Genomic DNA, 19,090 nt, shown 5'->3' with positions numbered 1-19,090 from the left:
CCAGGAGATATTTCCCAGAATCTGTCCCTCTGCCATTCTTTCATCTACATTTTATCTCTCAGCATGAATAAGTTGCCCAATGACTCCTGTGATTATCTGCAAGTCTCATTAAATACACTACTTGATGCCCCAGAAGAATTTATAAAAAAGAAAGAGAAAACGATTACACCTCATGAGTATCAATACTCATAGATACTAATTACAAAATATAACTTTTTGAATTGAATCCTTTTTTGAATTAGGGTTGCACAGAGAAGAACATTTTGTTGGTAGCCTGCTTGAGATTCTAAGAGGGTTTCAACTTTTGCCGCCGAAGGAGGAAACCATGGCTGCTCTTGGAATCCTGATCTGGGAGAACGCTATACAATGCTGCTTTCCATAGCGAGCTGATTCCCGCCGGCCCCCTTTCCTGAGGGAGCTGGGCAGAGTGGGGTGGTAAGAGTTGAGACAGGCAGAGGCAAAAGCTGCAATGTCCTGATTCCCTTGTACTAGAAATTTTATTACAGATACTTTTGCCCATCAAATGCGTTGCTGGATTGAAATGTCACGTGTTCCTTCACAGATGTTATTTCAGATTAAGCCACAGGCAGCAGGGAGTGGACAAGGCATGCACTTTCCTCTCCACTCAGTAGCGTCCCATCTCCCAGCAGTCATTTGCAAAAGCAATATTACTTACAAAGCAATTGAGCTGATCTGATATTTTAGATTATGATGTCAAGATATATTATACTGCAGCCTACTGACTTAAAAAACAGCCCAAGAAAGAGAATGACTAGGGCCAAGTTGGGATTGAAAAGGACCTAAGGGAATGTCATCTGTTATGAGAATCTTAAAAGCTTCTAATGACCAATTATTCCCAAGAGGCTCTTGCTACTGTGACTATTGAATTTATTTTTGCTAAACAAGCTTTGCATTTAATGATAGCTTTCTTTATGGTCTGAAACTCACAAGAATTTCTTTTACCTTTTTCTGAATAAATTACTTGTTCAGCAATTCATCATGCAGACACCATTTATGCTTCCATCACTCTGTTTAGTATTATATAATAAATGTATTTATGAGTTCTTCTGTTAAGATTCTTATCTGTTTTAGAATATTTGACGGGCTCTATCTTAGAGGCTAAGTGTCATCTTTGCTCTTCTAAATATATTTTATATTCTTAAACTGAAGATGTTGTCCTGAACATTTTCCTGCACAGAATGCACTGAGAAAAGCATAGAATTAAGGTGAAGCTTTTGAAAATAACAACCACGATTGCATCACAGTGTTTTAAGGGTAACACATCCTATGAACAATGGCACCTCCCTCCTACATGGTGAGTCCTATGGCAGCAGAAGACTTGTCTGTTTATCCATGGCTGTATTTTCAGGTACATAATGGGTGGGTATTTAGTAAATATTTGTTGGATGAATAGATGGATAGATGGATGGGTGGGTGGATGGATGGATGGATATAAGTATGTGGTTTGGGGCTAGGGGCTGTTTTTTCTGTGAGCCTAGCCTTAAGTCAGACTCTGGAATTACTGAACTTCACAAACATTTACTGGGAGTCAGTGTCCTGCTGTCCATGTGAAAAAGTGAAAGGTCAGAGAGCTAATGAACTCTTAGGAGGATGACACTTCTTTCCATCAAGTGAAGCCACTTTCTTTTTGGCTTAGAAAATAAGTTAAAATTTGAAATTGCTTTCCCCCAAATGGTTGCAATCCTTCAATCTGACGGGCCACCCTGAAATTGGAGAATAATTAAAAATGTAGAAACATCGCTGAATCCGATTCACCGAGTGAAAGAGTCCTTCCTTTGGTGGGTATGCGCACAAGGATGGAAACGGACACAAAGGCAAAATGGCAGCCACTTCAGACATCTTTCTGAAATGTCTTTGGGTGTGAGTTTCTGAGAAGACAAATCACTTCCACACGGCCTTGAAAAGAACTTGGTTAGCTCAACCCCAAGGAAGGCTAAGAATAGGGCTGGGAAGCAGAAATAATGTATCATCCTGCTGAGTGTGTTAATATTTGGGCAGAAAAGGGTGGATTCTTTTTTAGTTAAGCATCGTTTTAACATGCACACTATAGGTGGTGGCTTTTTTTTTTTTTTTTTTAACAGAAAAATGTAGCTGTCCCCTAACGGGAGCAATTTCCCTTCATATTTCTTGCAGCTCTTGTCCCATGAGGCGACAGATGAGTGTGCGATAGCAATACTGATTCCAGTGCTGAGATGCCACGTGATCCACCGGGAGAGCTGGTGGATTCAAATCAATGTCGGTGCGTGCCTTCTGGGTAGCAGTCTTTCAGTGCAGGATTCGCTCTAGGGATCAGAAAAACAGCTGGCAACTCGCAACATGTTACACAAAAGACCTTTTAAATGTCTTGCTGTTTCCAGCTATGATGTAGTGTGTCACTTCAAATATTTTTTTAAATTTCTGTGCCTGCTTGACGGAGCCAAGTCCTGTTAAGCAACTGGTAAAAACGCAATACCAGTTTAAACTGGTGTCTGCAGAATTCTGAGGCTTATAAGGGGCTAGAAATAAGCCTCTGCCTTATTGTACATTTTTTTTTAATATAAAAGTTTTATCCATAGAAAGCATTTATTGGAAATCCAGTCCTGAAACTGCCTGTAAAACATAAGCATGTGCTAAAAAAATATATAAACCCTGTGGGTTATTCAGAATTCTTGGAAAACAAGAACTTTCACCCAGTTATTTTGCTCAGCTGCAAGATAGAGTTATTTATTTCCAGTGTATGTTGTTTGCATATGACAGAATTTTGGAGTCTCTTCTCTGTTTTAAGTTTTTCCCCCCATAAAATATGTATAATAATTCCTATGAATGTTAAAAACACATTACTGTGTTTTCTACTCAATGCTTTCAACCCCAGAAGCTAAACTTCTTTCCCCTCATTTTTTTTTAATCTTCTTTTTAATCTTTTTTGTTGGTTTTTTTCATGAGGTTTCTTTCTCACTTTTTTTTCAATATTTCATTTCCTGCCTCTGTAATCCAAGTTTCTGGTAACAGTTAGGATCACTAGCGCAGATGTACCATGTATGTCTAGATAAAGAGGCAAAGGGGAAACTAGCAAGATTTTTGGAAGATCTGGATGGACTAAAAGAGAAGGGATTGATATTTTCTGAGTGTTTGATAGATTTTAGTCCAGTTAATGGATATTTGGTATCAAATCGGTGTCCCAAATCTGACGTGATAACCCAAATTTCGACATTAAACATTCAGAGCGGCCAATGCCAGCATGATGCTCTCACATATATCAATTCAGTGACTATTTATAGCTTCTAAATTATTTTCCACAGCTCTCAGTTGAATACTTTGATGAAATAACTAAACAGATGTCAGCCATGTGTCTCTGTGGATGAAGAACTATGTGAAGTACTATCGTATTCAATATTTGTAGGGTGTGAGTGTTGTGGCTGTAGTTTTAACAGGGAGTCTCTTGCTGCATTTGACTGCAAGTATAATTAGCTGTTGGTGTTTAGTGTGTGAAGAATTTTGATTGATTGGTTGGGCTGTGTTTTAGGTGTTGTGGACTTGGACAAAATATATCACTGAGTTCATCCATCCTGTATAGCTATTGTTATATGTACTTAATATTCCAGCAATACTAATGTCCACTGTACATAATGTCCTCTAAATAAGTAAGAAAGCAATTCCTTGATGAAGATGAGATTTAAAGGAGGAAAAAGAATACCAGACCAAAAAAGCATTTCTGGAAGTGTGTTCAGGATCATTAATTCTTGGAGAAATTAGTAGGATTGGGGGCAAAAAGTGAGTGAACCAGATTGGGAAACACAGAGATAAGCTGTGAGCGGATTGTCTTTATTTTAGGACTCATCAGAGCTTTTACTATGCTATGAATGCTGTAAATCTTAAAAAGGGAGAGCTAGATGCAGTGCCTCCCCCTACTTGTTAGATGGAACACCTCCCCTGCATCCAACCCTCTAACTTGTCCCCAGAGAATATTTTGAAAAACAACACTCTGTGATGCTTGCTTGGTAAATTCAGACTTAAACACTATGCTGTAGTAATCAATAAATATTACTTCTTTATAAAGTTAAACACCAACTGGAACAACTAAACACCCACATGCAAAAAAATTAATACAGACAGAGATTGCTTCTCCACAAAAATTAACTCAAAATGGATCAAAAACGTAAATGTAAAATGCAAAACTATAAAACTCCCAGAAGGTAACTGAGGAGAAAATCTAGATGATCTTGGGTTTGGCAGTGACTTTTGAGATAAAACACCAAAGACATGATCCATGAAAGGAAGAAGTGACAAGCTGGACTTCACTAAAATAGAAATTTTCTGCTCTGTGAAAGATGATGTAAAGTGAATGAAAATACAAGCCACAGATTAGGAGAAAATATTTGCAAAAGACATATCTGATAGAGGGCTGTTATCCAAAATATAAAAAGAAACCTTAAAACTCAATGGTTAGAAAACAGAGAACTCAATTTTAAAAATGGGCCAAAGATCTTAACTGATACCTCACCAAAGAAGATACACAGATAGCAAATAAGCCTATGAAAAGAGGCTCCACATCATATGTCACTGGAGAATGCAAATTAAAACAACAATTAAATATCACTACACACCTATTAGAATGGCCAAAATCCAGATCACTGAAAACACCAAATTCTGGAGCTTTTGTGGAGCAAGAAGAACTCTCATTCATTGCTGGTAAGAACAAAAAATAGCATAGCCTCTTCGAAAGACAGTTTGGCGGTTTCTTACAAAACTAACCATACTCTTACCATACAATCCAGTAATTGCACTCCTTGACGTTTACCCAAAAAGAGTTCAAAACATGTCCACACCAAAACCCTACACATGGATGTTTATAGTAGCTTTATTCATAACTGCCAAAACTTAGAAGCAACTGAGATGTCCTTCAGTAGGTGAATGGATAAATAAACTGTGGTACATTCATACAATGGAATATTATCCAGCACTAAAAAGAAATGAGCTATCAAGCCATATCAAGCCATGGAGAGAAAATGCCTGTTACTAAGTGGAAGAAGCCAATCTGAAAAGACTACACACTACAGTATATGATTTCAACTATAAGATACTCTGGAAAAGGCAAAACTATTGAGACAGTAAAAAAGGCAATGGTGACCAGGACTTGGAGGGAGGAAGTGATGAATAGGTAGAGCACAGAGGATTTTTAGGGCAGTGAAACTACTCTGTATACTGTAATAGGATGCATGTCATTATACATTTGTCCAAATTCATAGAACGTACAACACCGAGTGAACCCTAATGTAAACTATGGACTTTGATAATGATGTGTCAGTGTGTGTTGATTAGTTGTAACAAATGTACCACTCTGGTGGGGGATGTTGATAGCGGGGGAAGCAAGGCATGCGTGGAGATGGGGGCAGATGGGAAATCTCCGTGCCTTCGCTCAATTTTGCTGTGAAACTAAAACTGCTCTAAAAATGAAATTATTTTTTAAAAAATACATAGAGTAAAATTTTAGAGATAATCTAATCCAGTGAGTTATTTGGTTTGGGTTTGTTTTTGTTTTGTTTTGTTTTTGGCTTCATCAATTTTTTAAAATAAATTTATTTATTTATTTATTTATTTATTTTTGGCTGCGTTGGGCCTTCATTGCTGCACGCGGGCTTTCTCTAGTTGCAGCGAGTGGGGGCTACTCTTCGTTGTGGTGCATGGGCTTCTCGTTATGGTGGCTTCTCTTGTGGAGCACGGACTCCAGGCGCGCGGGCTTCAGTAGTCATGGCACGTGGGCTCAGTAGTTGTGGCTCGTGAGCTTTAGAGCTCAGGCTCAGTAGCTGTGGCACACGGACTCAGTTGCTCCACAGCACGTGGGATCTTCCCGGACCAGGGATCGAACCCGTGCCCCACCCCGCACTGGCAGGCGGACTCCCAACCACTGCGCCACCAGGGAAGTCCCCCATCAATTTCCTTTTCTACCTGTCGTTTATTGAGGGCCTGCTATGGGCCAGACACTGAGTTAAGTACTTTTACATATATTTAAATTGCCAATAGTCCTAGGAAGTAGGAGTTATTTTCCCTATTTAATGGGTAAGGAACTGAAGGTAGGGAGATTTAGTGACCTTCCCAAGGTTGCAGAACTAGTAAGTGGTGAAAGTGGAATTCAAACTTGGGCCAGAACTGGCTCCGTTAACCATGATATTATAACAAATAGAATAATAATGTATGCAAAAAAATGGCATATATCTGTGTATGTGATAGAGAGATGGACCAGTTTTCATCCAATTCTTAAAGAATCTGCAATCTGAAAAATTTCAAGATCACTGAATCCAGTCTCAACATGTAGAGGCCCAGAGCAATGATGTCATTTTCTCAATGACATACCACTAACTGGTGAAAAAATAGGAACTACAGCCATGCTCTCTTGACTTCCCTTTGATGATAAGGGAATACAAGATGCCACATCATCATTGATGGCCTTTAAGTTAGTTGATTTCAGAAAATGAAGGAAGACAATACTGCTGTTGAAAGTCTAGAACCATTTTGTTAGTGGATTATGGGAATTTGCTATTAAGCTCATTGTTTCATGATGGAACACTCAGAATGTTTCATATCCAAAAACCAGACTATTAATACGAAGGATATTTAAAATATTTAAAATTATCTAAGTGTCAAGGTAAGAAAATATAATATCCAGGAAAAAATAATGTCAAACTCTGGCATTTGAATAGTAAATGATTCAACTGAAGTAGAAGTTTATTGTTATTTTTGAAGATCAAAGCATAAACCCCTCTTTACATAAAGGGGTAATAGTCACCTTTGTAGTGTAATTTGAGATGGGACAGTACCATCTTGCCTCACTGTCCAAATTTCTACTCTTCCATATGCATTAAATTAGATTAAGACAATGTGTTTCAGTAGCCATTTGTTTAAATGAAAATAACTGGAGTAGACATACATACAGTAGACTCTCAAATATTAAACCCAGAGTGAGCCTAGACTTGGCATGTCTCTTTTTATTGGTGTCAGAAAATAAAAAAGATAAACTTTGATGGGAGGAGGCTCATGGAAATGGTCAGAAAAATGAAAAAAACAAATGCTTGAGGCAGGCAGTCTGAGTCAAGGCAGCAATGATGAACAGCAGTGTGTAGGGCATATGAGAAGTGAGATCACCCAGAGGAAATGACCTTAGAAAGAGATGTTGGACTGTGCTAAAGACAGTCAATGTTTTACCTTTCAGTATATAATCTGATATTAGGGATTGCCTCTTTACCATAGAGCAACATATATCTATAAGCTTTTCAGCTTTTATAAATTGTTCCACACCAAAAAAAAAAAAAAAGTCTTGGAAAAGGAAAGTTTCAAGGAATATATCTCTGGCACTGTCCTTGAAGATCTCATCAGGTATAACAGCTGCTTTGTATGTAGGAGAAGAGGGGGAGGACTGGGAAATAAAATAAGCTATTCCAGTGTGATCTCCTGAAATAGATAGAAGACTTGCAATTTCACACCAAGATCCACAGCCTGGCCTTGTTTTCTGGTTGCAAATAGCAGTAATCCATCTGTCAGCCTGACATCTTTTTATGCTCCCTTTCAATCACTCCCAGAAAAAAAAAAATTCTTTTTAGATTGATTCTGATTTAGCAGCTTTCTTATTGCCGATCACTTTAAAGGCATTAATAGATAGCAGCAAATTTTATTTTCTCTGATCCTTAGGGTTTTTAAAGTTGGAATTTTATGCATTCTATTTGGGTCTCAAGAAGAGTAATATAACTTACAGATAACTGACTAGTAAATGAACTGTAGAACAACTATTCTGTTCGCCTTTACATCAGTTCTAAAAGATGATAGGATAGGTTTATTCATTCATTAAACAAACATGAACTGAGCACATAATAGAAGATTGAAAAGAGATTCCTACAGAGGAGATGTCATTCTGGGTTGAACAAGGCTGTGCAAGAAGCAGCAAGACCAAGAAGCTGACTGAGAATGAAGATGATGAAAGCAGCTTGTGTGGATGCAACAGCCAGTAGAACAGGCTACTAGTGGAAACAAGTGTTGGGTGACTTCGGAAAATCAGCTAACTGTGAAGGTCCAGGAGATTAATTGATATCAATCAGTTGGGCATGTGGAGCCCAAAGCCTGAGAGATGTATCATCAGGGCCCACATAAGGAAGCAGGGTTCATGGCCTCAGACCCTACAGAAAAACCTCTTTGCTTTCCATTTTACTTTATTTTGCTTGTTGGGTTAGGGTGACCCTGAGTGGTACCTTATACATCAAAAAACTCCATAATTGACTCAGGAGTCTCTGTTTTGGGAGAGATCAATTTATACAATGCCAATGTACAGATCAGAATGTGCAACAGAAAGCAGGCAGTGACACCATGGACTGATAAACTTGTCAAAGTTCCTCTGTGCCTGATGCCAGAGAGTCAAGCTTGCCTCTTGGTTCTAAGTGTCTTAGAGGGTAGCTCCATCAGAATGAGCATGAACTGTACAGGGATCTTATAGACAAGTGAGAGGATCAAGCCTTAACTATGTTTCCTTACTTGGAAGTAGGGAATGTTGTTTTGCTTTGGCTTAGAGTTTTCTGTTGTTGTGGTTGTCGTTGTTGTTTGTTGTGTTCTATAAAAGATTTTTGTGTTGTGATTCAGAAATATTCACTCTAAAAATGTGATTTCATTTTTTTAGTGTCCTCACATTCTTTTGTTTCCTTGTGTTAGAATTTTAGCTTACAGTCTAATTCTCTTAACATCTATAGATTCCACATGAATATAAAATTAGCTAGTAGCCTTCTTTACGGAAAGGGACCAACTCTGAAGTCCTATACTTTGCCCTTTAACTTTGGAATTTGGTGCATGATACCTTGAAGAATTTTGAAGTCAACTGACAATTTGGCAAATTTATAAAGATCTGTTTGAATTTGGATACCTTCCCATCTCTTCTGATTAAAAGTAATTATACTCCCACAATGCACCTGATGCATTGTTTTATGTTGTCATATAGCTACTTGTACACATATTCTCTTCCCTTATTGAAAGCTTCTTCAAGACAGAAATTGGGTCATTCATCTTTGGACCCTCGGTCGTAATCACAGAGCCCAGCATATAATAAATGTTCAGTGTTTCTGAATCAAGGAGAGTCAAGATGACATCATCATAGTAACAAGTAAAAGTAACTTTTTGTAAAGATAAAATTTTAAAACTTGGGAAATGGATGTTGCCTTGCAAGTTTGGAGAGAGAGAGAAGAGAGAAGAAGGAGAAGGAAAAGGCTGAGGAAAGGGAGAGGAGGGAGAGAAGAAGTTTATGAGTGCTTAGGAATTGTTTAGTTGGAAGGCAACAAATGATCTATCATAGAACATAAAGATAATATAGAGGAAGAGAAGCTTGAATTTTTTGAGTGGGATAAGTAAGGAATTCAGTGGAATGTATAATTTCCATCCTTAGTCATGTCTTCCTTATGGCTATATGCCTTTAAGTATGAACAGGACAAAACTAAATATCTGATTTTCCATATTTAGCCTGAAGTAACTGTGTATACCTAGGAGATTGGGGCACATGGATAATAAGAAATGTTTATTTTCTCATTTTTAACAGCTTTATTGAGATAAAATTTATATACCATAAAGTTCACCTGTTTAAAGTGTACAATTCAGTGGTTTTTCTTATATTTACTGAGTTGTATAACCATAGCTATAATTTAATTTTAGAACAATTTCATCACTTCCAAAATAAATCACTCTCTGTCCCCCTCTTATTCACTCCCAAATCCTAAGTAACCAATAATCTACTTTTCTCTATAAATTTGCCTATTCTGGACATGTCTTATAAGTAAGATCATACAATATGTGAGATCATACACATATGAGATCATACAATTTGTGAGTGACTTCTTTCTTGTGATAAAATATTTTTGAGGTTCACCTATGCTGTATATATCAGTACTTCATTCCTTTTTATTGCCAAGTAATATGGTTATATCATATTTGGTTTATCCACACATCAGCTGATGAACATTTGGATTGTTTCCATTTTTGGTTATTATGGCCTCTTTGTTGAGATCAATTGACTGTAAATGTATATGGGTTTATTTCTGGATTCTCAGTTGTATTCCATTGATTGATATTTCTATCCTTATGCCAATATCACACACGGTGTTTTGATTATTATAGTTACATAATATGTTTTAAAATTGGGAAATGTGAATGTTCCAACTTCATCCTTGTTTTTCAAGATTGTTTTGGCTATTTGAGTCCCTTGCGTTTCCATATAAATTTTAGGATCAGCTTATACTTTCATGCAAAAAAAAAAAGGCGGTCAGTTGATATTTTTATAAAGATTGTTTACTCTGTAGGGGACTTTGGAGATTATTGCCATCTTTATAATAACTCTTCCAACCCATGAACATGGGATGTCTTCCCATTTATTTAGATTTTCTTTAATTTCTTTCAACAATGTTTTGTTTTCATTCATACAAGTCGTGCACTTCTTTTGTTAAATTTATTCTTAGCATTTTACTCTTTCTGATGATATTGCAAATTATTTTCTCAATTTTATTTCCTGATTATTTATTGCTAGTGTACAGAAATACAATTAGTTTCTTTACATTGATCTTGTATCCTGCAGCCTTGCTGAACTCATTCATTAGTTCCAATTGTTATCTAACAGCTTCCTTGGGATTTTTTTATATACAAGGTGATGTCACCTGCAGTTAGAGAATGTCTTAAAATCCACAAAAAGTAGAAGCATTAATGAGCAGAAATACTTAATACAAGAGTAATTTAAATCTTTGGGTCAGTGTGAAAAATAAAAGCCATGATATTCTCCTTAGGAACAGTAACAAACTCACAGTGAAAATCAGTAGGCAATTGTAGTGAAAAGCTTATTATGGAGAGAAACCTAGAAAAAAGCTTGACAGCCAAAGTAGTGTAGCTCTTGATGAAGAGGAGATATTTGGGCTTGTACAGTTTCAACAACAAAGATTTGTTGAGGACCCCACCAATCACAGTGTGAGGCCCTGGAAACGTAAAGATGATAAAAACACTGGTCTCTGCTCTCTAGGTGCTCACAGTCTGGGGGGGTTGGTGGGGGGGGGAAGCATGGATGAACCACACGGTGAGAGAGATGCCATCAGCAGCTTGGCAAGATACGGTGAAATTATTGGTAAGAGAGTGAGTGGTTCTACCTCAGATGATTACAGGGCATGATGTTTTCATTGGATCTTAGAAATTTAGTTCAGTTTTTAATAAGATGAGAAAGGGACATGAGCATGGATATTCTAGAAAGCAACAATGGACTGTGAAACGAACACAGCACAACACAACTGAGGACCAGTTGTGTCTGTGCTACAACGTAGGAGGAATGAAGGTAGGGAATTTGGAAGGTAGAGAAAAAGTGGCAAGAAATAAGTCTGAAAAGATAGCTTGAGGCTAGAATGCCTAAAGAATTGGCAATTAATCCCTGGAGGCAACGAAGAGCATTACAGGTCTCTAAACAGAGGCTAGTTCCTATTTGGTTTTGCTGCACTGACCAAAACAGGACAGGAGATTGTGAGGGCCTGAGCTAAGGCAGTGACACGGGGATTTGAGAAGGAGGGGTGAAATTGAGACTATTTGTTGACGTAGCTGGTGCAAAAACTGAAGTGTGTGAAAGGTGGAGTCAGAAATTTGAACACAACATAGTGGGATGGAAAGAACGTTACATGAAGTCTGCAAACTTGGACTTGAATCCCAGCTTAAGTGTACACTTAGCTGTATGTCCTTAATAAGGTATTCAACTCCTTTGTTCCTGGTTCTTCAGCTATAAAATGTGAGAGACTGATTAGGTTGTCTCAGAGATCTGCTTTACAAACTAAAAAGGAGAAGGAGGGGAAGAAGAAATAATTGAGATAATGTATGCAGATGTCTTCCAAGATGAAGAGGACTAAAGAAAAACAGAGCAATGATTGTTAGAGAATAATTGAGGAGAATTTTGTTTTTATGAGATAAAATATCTGGTACAAAAATTTAAGGTAACACACTTTTAGATATCTAGTTCAGGATGTCCAGATCCTGGCATTCGCCGTCTTTACCTTCAGGTTCTCTGCCAAAGAACACTCACGAAAGCATCAATAAACAAACAATATGGGGCTTCCCTGGTGGCGCAGTGGGTGAGAATCTGCCTGCCAATGCAGGGCACACGGGTTCGAGCCCTGGTCTGGGAAGATCCGACAGGCCGCGGAGCGACTAGGCCCGTGAGCCACAATTACTGAGCCTGCACGTCTGGAGCCTGTGCTCCGCAACAAGAGAGGCCGCAATAGTGAGAGGCCCGCGCACCGCGATGAAGAGTGGCCCCCGCTCGCCGCAACTAGAGAAAGCCCTCGCACAGAAACGAAGACCCAACACAGCCATAAATAAATAAAATTTAAAAAAAAGAAAACAAATAATAAGTTGAATGTTGATTTTATTAATAGCTGGGAAAGTTCCTGAAAATCCAAGGGAAATCCAAAGACTGAATGGAGTCTCTTATGTCCCATCCACAGCTCAGACCTTGGACCTGCATGCTCATGTGGCAGGGTGGGTGCCTGTGAGAATACTCTCGCATGTCCAGTGTGTTGGTGGGTGAGGGGAGAGGGAAAAGGAGAGGCAATGGGTAATGGAGAGAAAGAGAGAGAGCCTGAGAATCTTGGGCATGCTCACCTGGCCAGTACCAGGCTGAACTGAGCCCAAAGGTACATTGTATTTCTGTGCAGTAATATTGATCGTAGTGGGACATGGCCCCATGAATAACAGACTCAGTCAAATAAACAACTCCTCCCCCTGTGAGAATGAGTAAAAAACTAAAAGAAGAGCTAGAAGGGATTCATCCAAGAATCCACTGAACAGTGAGAGGATGGATATTTTCTCTTATTAGCCGAGATGCGAAGCTGCGAAGAGAAAGGAAGTATACTTTCTGTATTGGTCAAGGTTCTCCAGAGAAGTCCTACAGTCTGCCACCTGCAGGCTGGAGACCAGTGCTGTAATTCCAGTCTAAATCCTAAGACCTGGGAACCAGGAGAGCCAGTGGTATAAATCCCAGCCTCTAGTTCAAGGGCAGAAGACTGATGTTCCAGCTCATGTAAGCAGGCAGCTAGCAAAAGAGTCGAATGCTTATTTCCTCTACCTTTTTGTTCTATTCAGACCCTCAAAGGATTGGATAATGCCCACCCACACTGAGGAAGGCAATCTACTTTACTGAGTTCACTGATTCAGATGCTAATCTAATCCAGAAACACCCTCACAGACACACCAGAAATAATGTTTAATCTTTGCCCAGTCAAGTTGACACATAAAATTAGCCATCACACACTTCCTTTCCCAAAAATATTATTTTGCTTTTCCAGTGTTTACCATATGGTGTTCTTTGATGATGGGAACTCCGTCTTACACATCACTGCACCTAGCTCGCTAAACTGAAGTGCATATTCATTGAATCAATAAATATACTAATAATCAGAATTGATTGGATTTAAATACAATTATTACAACTCAAAGAATCCTTAGGAGAATATCATCCATCTTCACCAGTTGTTATAAGCTCTTTACATGGATTATTATTACATGTATTAACTCATTCAATGCAGTAACACTACGAGGTAGGAACTATTATCATAATCCCCATTTTACAAATAACAAAACTGAGGTGTGGAGAATTAAGTATCTTTCCCCTATACACAGATGGTAGGAGGCAGGACAAAACACACATACTACCTTTTTTTCTAGCTTTATTGAAGTATAATTGACAAATAGGCAATGTATATATTTAAATGTTCAACATGATATTTTGATATATGCATACATTGTTAAATGATCACCAAAATCACATTAATCAACATATCCATCAGTTTATATAGTTACCATTTCCTTTCGTCCTTCCTTCCTCCTTTCCTTCCTCCCTTCCTTCCTCCATTCCTCCCTTCCTTTCTTCCTTCCTTCCTTCATTTCTTTCTTTCCCTTTCTCCCTTTCTCTCTTTCTCTCTCTCCCTCTCTCTTTCTCTTTCTTTCTTTCCTTTTCTTTTCTTTCTTTTTTTAGCAACACAACCCTCTTAGCACATTTCAAGTATACAGTACTGTATTGTTTACTATAGTCACCATGCTGCACATTAGCTCTCCAGAACTTATCTTGCATAACTAAAAGTTTGTACCCTTTATCAACATCTTCCTATTTCCCTTTCCCCCTTGCCCTAACAGCCTCATACTACTTTCTGCTTCTATGAGTTTGACTACATTAGATTTCATACATGAGATCACGCAATATTTGTCTTTCCATGTATTTCACGTAGCATAAGGTCGTCCAGGTTTATCCACGTTGTCACAAATGATAAGATTTCTTTCTTTTTCAAGGCCTAAGTGTGTGTGTATATATATATATATATATATATATATATATATATATAAACTTCTTTATCCATTCAGCCATCAACGGACATTTAGGTTGTTGCTATAGCTTAGCCATTGTGAATAATGGTACAATGAACATGGAAGTACAAATATCTGTTCAAGATACTGATTTCATTTCCTTTGGATATATACTCAGAATTTGAATTGCTGGATCATATGGTAGTTCTACTTTTAATTTTTTGAGGAACCTATATTGCTTTCCATAATGGCTGCACCAATTAACATTCCCACCAACAATGTGCAAGGGTTCTCTTTTCTCTACAACCTTGCCAATACTTGTTATCTTTTGTCTTTTGGATAATAGTCATCCTAACAGGTGTGAGGTGATACGTCATTGTGGTTTTGATTTGCATTTCCTTGTGATTAATGATGTTGAGCACCTTTTTATGTATCTGTTGGTCATTTGCATGTCTTATTTTGAGAAATGTCTATTTCGGTTCTTTGCCCATTTTTTAAATCAGGTTATTTGGGTTTTTTTTGCTACTGAGTTGTATGAGTTTCTTATATATTTTGGATATTAATCCCTTATTAGACATATGGTTTGCAAGTATTTTCTCCCATTCCATAAGTTGCCTTTTCATTCTGGTAACTGTTGCCTTTGCTGTGCAAAAGCTTTTTAGTTGGACACAATTACACTTCTCTATTTTTGCTTTTATTGCCTGTACTTTTGTCATCATTTTGTTTTGTTTTGTTTTGTTTGTTTTTTTATACTGCAGGTTCTTATTAGGCATCAATTTTATACACATCAGTGTATACATGTCAATCCCAATCGCCCAATTCAGCACACCACCATCCCCACCTCACTGCAGTTTTCCCCCCTTGGTGTCCATATGTCCATTCTGTACATCTGTGTCTCAACTTCTGCCCTGCAAACCGGCTCATCTGTACCATTTTTCTAGGTTCCACATACATGCATTAATATACGATATTTGTTTTTCTCTTTCTGACTTACTTCACTCTGTATGACAGTCTCTAGATCCATCCACGTCTCAACAAATGACTCAATTTCGTTCCTTTTTATGGCTGAGTAATATTCCATTGTATATATGTACCACAACTTCTTTATCCATTCGTCTGTTGATGGGCATTTAGGTTGCTTCCATGACCTGGCTATTGTAAATAGTGCTGCAATGAACATTCGGGTGCATGTGTCTTTTTGAATTACGGTTTTCTCTGGGTATATGCCCAGTAGTGGGATTGTTGGGTCATATGGTAATTCTATTTTTAGCTTTTTAAGGAACCTCCATATTGTTCTCCATAGTGGCTATATCAATTTACATTCCCACCAACAGTGCAAGAGGGTTCTCTTTTCTCCACACCCTCTCCAGCATTTGTTGTTTGTAGATTTTCTGATGATGCCCATTCTAACAGGAGTGAGGTGATACCTCATTGTAGTTTTGATTTGCATTTCTCTAATAATTAGTGATGTTGAGCATCTTTTCATGTGCTTCGTGGCCGTCTGTATGTCTTCTTTGGAGAAATGTCTATTTAGGTCTTCTGCCCATTTTTGGATTGGGGTGTTTGTTTCTTTGATATTGAGCTGAATGAGCTGTTTATATATTTTGGAGATTAATCGTTTGTCTGTTGATTCATTTGCAAATATTTTCTCCCATTCTGAGGGTTGTCTTTTCGTCTTGTTTATGGTTTCCTTTGCTGTGCAAAAGCTTTGAAGTTTCATTAGGTCCCACTTGTTTATTTTTGTTTTTATTTCCATTACTCTAGGAGGTGGATCAAAAAAGATCTTGCTGTGATTTATGTCAAAGAGTGTTCTTCCTATGTTTTCCTCTAAGAGTTTTATAGTGTCCAGTCTTATATTTAGGTCTCTAATCCATTTTGAGTTTATTTTTGTGTATGGTGTTAGGGAGTATTCTAATTTCATTCTTTTACATGTAGCTGTCCAGTTTTCCCAGCACCACTTATTGAAGAGACTGTCTTTTCTCCATTGTATATCTTTGCCTCCTTTGTCATAGATTAGTTGACCATAGGTGCGTGGGTTAATCTCTGGGCTTTCTATCTTGTTCCATTGATCTATGTTTCTGTTTTTGTGCCAGTACCATATTGTCTTGATTACTGTAGCTTTGTAGTATAGTCTGAAGTCAGGGAGTCTGATTCCTCCAGCTCCATTTTTTTGCCTCAAGACTGCTTTGGCTATTCGGGGTCTTTCGTGTCTCCATACAAATTTTAAGGTGATTTGTTCTAGCTCCGTAAAAAATGCCATTGGTAATTTGATAGGGATTGCATTGAATCTGTAGATTGCTTTGGGTAGTATACTCATTTTCACAATGTTGAGTCTTCCAATCCAAGAACATGGTATATCTCTCCATCTGTTGGTATCATCTTTAATTTCTTTCATCAGTGTCTTATAGTTTTCTGCATACAGGCCTTTTGTCTCCCTAGGTAGGTTTATTCCTAGGTATTTTATTCTTTTTGTTGCAATGGTAAATGGGAGTGTTTCCATAATTTCTCTTTCAGATTTTTCATCATTAGTGTATAGGAATGCAAGAGATTTCTGTGCATTAATTTTGTATCCTGCAACTTTACCATATTCATTAATTAGCTCTAGCAGTTTTCTGGTGGCAGTTTTAGGATTCTCTATGTATAGTATCATGTCATCTGCAAACAGTGACAGTTTTACTTCCTCTTTTCCAATTTGTATTCCTTTTATTTCTTTTTCTTCTCTGATTGCCGCGGCTAGGACTTCCAGAACTATGTTGAATAATAGTGGTGAGAGTGGACATCCTTGTCTCGTTCCTGATCTTAGAGGAAATGCTTTCAGTTTTTCACCATTGAGAATGATGTTTGCTGTGGGTTTGTCATATATGGCCTTTATTATGTTGAGGTAGGTTCCCTCTATGCCCACTTTCTGGAGAGTTTTTATCAGAAATGGGTGTTGAATTTTGTCAAAAGCTTTTTCTGCATCTATTGAGATGATCATATGGTTTTTATTCTTCAATTTGTTAATATGGTGTATCACATTGATTGATTTGCATATATTGAAGAATCCTTGCATCCCTGGGATAAATCCCACTTGATCGTGGTGTATGATCCTTTTAATGTGTTGTTGGATTCTGTTTGCTAGTATTTTGTTGAGGATTTTTGCATCTATATTCATCAGTGATATTGGTCTGTAATTTTCTTTTTTTGTAGTGTCTTTGTCTGGTTTTGGTATCAGGGTGATGGTGGCCTCATAGAATGAGTTTGGGAGTGTTCCTTCCTCTGAAATTTTTTGGAAGAGTTTGAGAAGGATGGGTGTTAGCTCTTCTCTAAATGTTTGATAGAATTCACCTGTGAAGCCATCTGGTCCTGGACTTTTGTTTGTTGGAAGATTTTTAATCACAGTTTCAATTTCATTACTTGTGATTGGTCTGTTCATATTTTCTGTTTCTTCCTGATTCAGTCTTGGAAGGTTATACCTTTCTAAGAATTTGTCCATTTCTTCCAGGTTGTCCATTTTATTGGCGTAAAGTTGCTTATAGTAGTCTCTTAGGATGTTTTGTATTTCTGCGGTGTCTGTTGTAACTTCTCCTTTTTCATTTCTGATTTTATTGATTTGAGTCCTCTCCCTCTTTTTCTTGATGAGTCTGGCTAATGGCTTATCAATTTTGTTTATCTTCTCAAAGAACCAACTTTTAGTTTTATTGATCTTTGCTATTGTTTTCTTTGTTTCTATTTCATTTATTTCTGCTCTGATCTTTATGATTTCTTTCCTTCTGCTAAGTTTGGGTTTTGTTTGTTCTTCTTTCTCTAGTTTCTTTAGGTGTAAGGTTAGATTGTTTACTTGAGATTTTTCTTGTTTCTTTAGGTAGGCTTGTATAGCTATAAACTTCCCTCTTAGAACCGCTTTTGCTGCATCCCATAGGTTTTGGGTCGTCGTGTTTTCATTGTCATTTGTCTCTAGGTATTTTTTTATTTCCTCTTTGATTTCTTCAGTGATCTCTTGGTTATTTAGTAACGTATTGTTTAGCCTCCATGTGTTTGTCTTTTTTACGTTTTTTTCCCTGTTATTCATTTCTAATCTCATAGCGTTGTGGTCAGAAAAGATGCTTGGTATGATTTCAATTTTCTTCAATTTACTGAGGCTTGATTTGTGACCCAAGATGTGATCTATCCTGGAGAATGTCCCGTGCGCACTTGAGAAGAACGTGTAATCTGCTGTTTTTGGATGGAATGTCCTATAAATATCAATTAAATCTATCTGGTCTATTGTGTCATTTAAAGCTTCTGTTTCCTTATTTATTTTCATTTTGGATGATCTGTCCATTGGTGTAAGTGAAGTGTTAAAGTCCCCCACTATTATTGTGTTACTGTCGATTTCCTCTTTTATAGCTGTTAGCAGTTGCCTTATGTATTGAGGTGCTCCTATGTTGGGTGCATATATATTTATAATTGTTATATCTTCTTCTTGGATTGATCCCTGGATCATTATGTAGTGTCCTTCCTTGTCTCTTGTAACATTCTTTATTTTAAAGTCTATTTTATCTGATATGAGTATAGCTACTCCAGCTTTCTTTTGATTTCCATTTGCATGGAATATCTTTTTCCATCCCCTCACTTTCAGTCTGTATGTGTCCCTAGGTCTAAAGTGGGTCTCTTGTAGACAGCATATATATGGGTCTTGTTTTTGTATCCATTCAGCCAGTCTATGTCTTTTGGTTGGGGCGTTTAATCCATTCACGTTTAAGGTAATTATCGATATGTATGTTCC

General features: G+C 37.6%; 1 long non-coding RNA gene across 1 annotated transcript in view; it reads right to left on the bottom strand.

Moving 5' to 3' along the window:
• Positions 1 to 850: 850 nt before the first annotated feature.
• Positions 851 to 19,090, bottom strand: part of LOC309666999 — a 36,499-nt gene continuing 18,259 nt past the window's right edge. The window contains exon 2 of the long non-coding RNA XR_014267462.1: positions 851 to 15,049. This is a non-coding gene — a long non-coding RNA (uncharacterized lncRNA). The remainder of the gene's footprint in view (positions 15,050 to 19,090) is intronic.

The sequence above is a fragment of the Balaenoptera physalus genome (assembly GCF_965194825.1).
Source record: "Balaenoptera physalus genome assembly, chromosome: 9".
Classification (NCBI taxonomy): Eukaryota; Metazoa; Chordata; class Mammalia; order Artiodactyla; family Balaenopteridae; genus Balaenoptera; species Balaenoptera physalus.
This window is presented reverse-complemented; position numbering and strand designations above follow the sequence as displayed.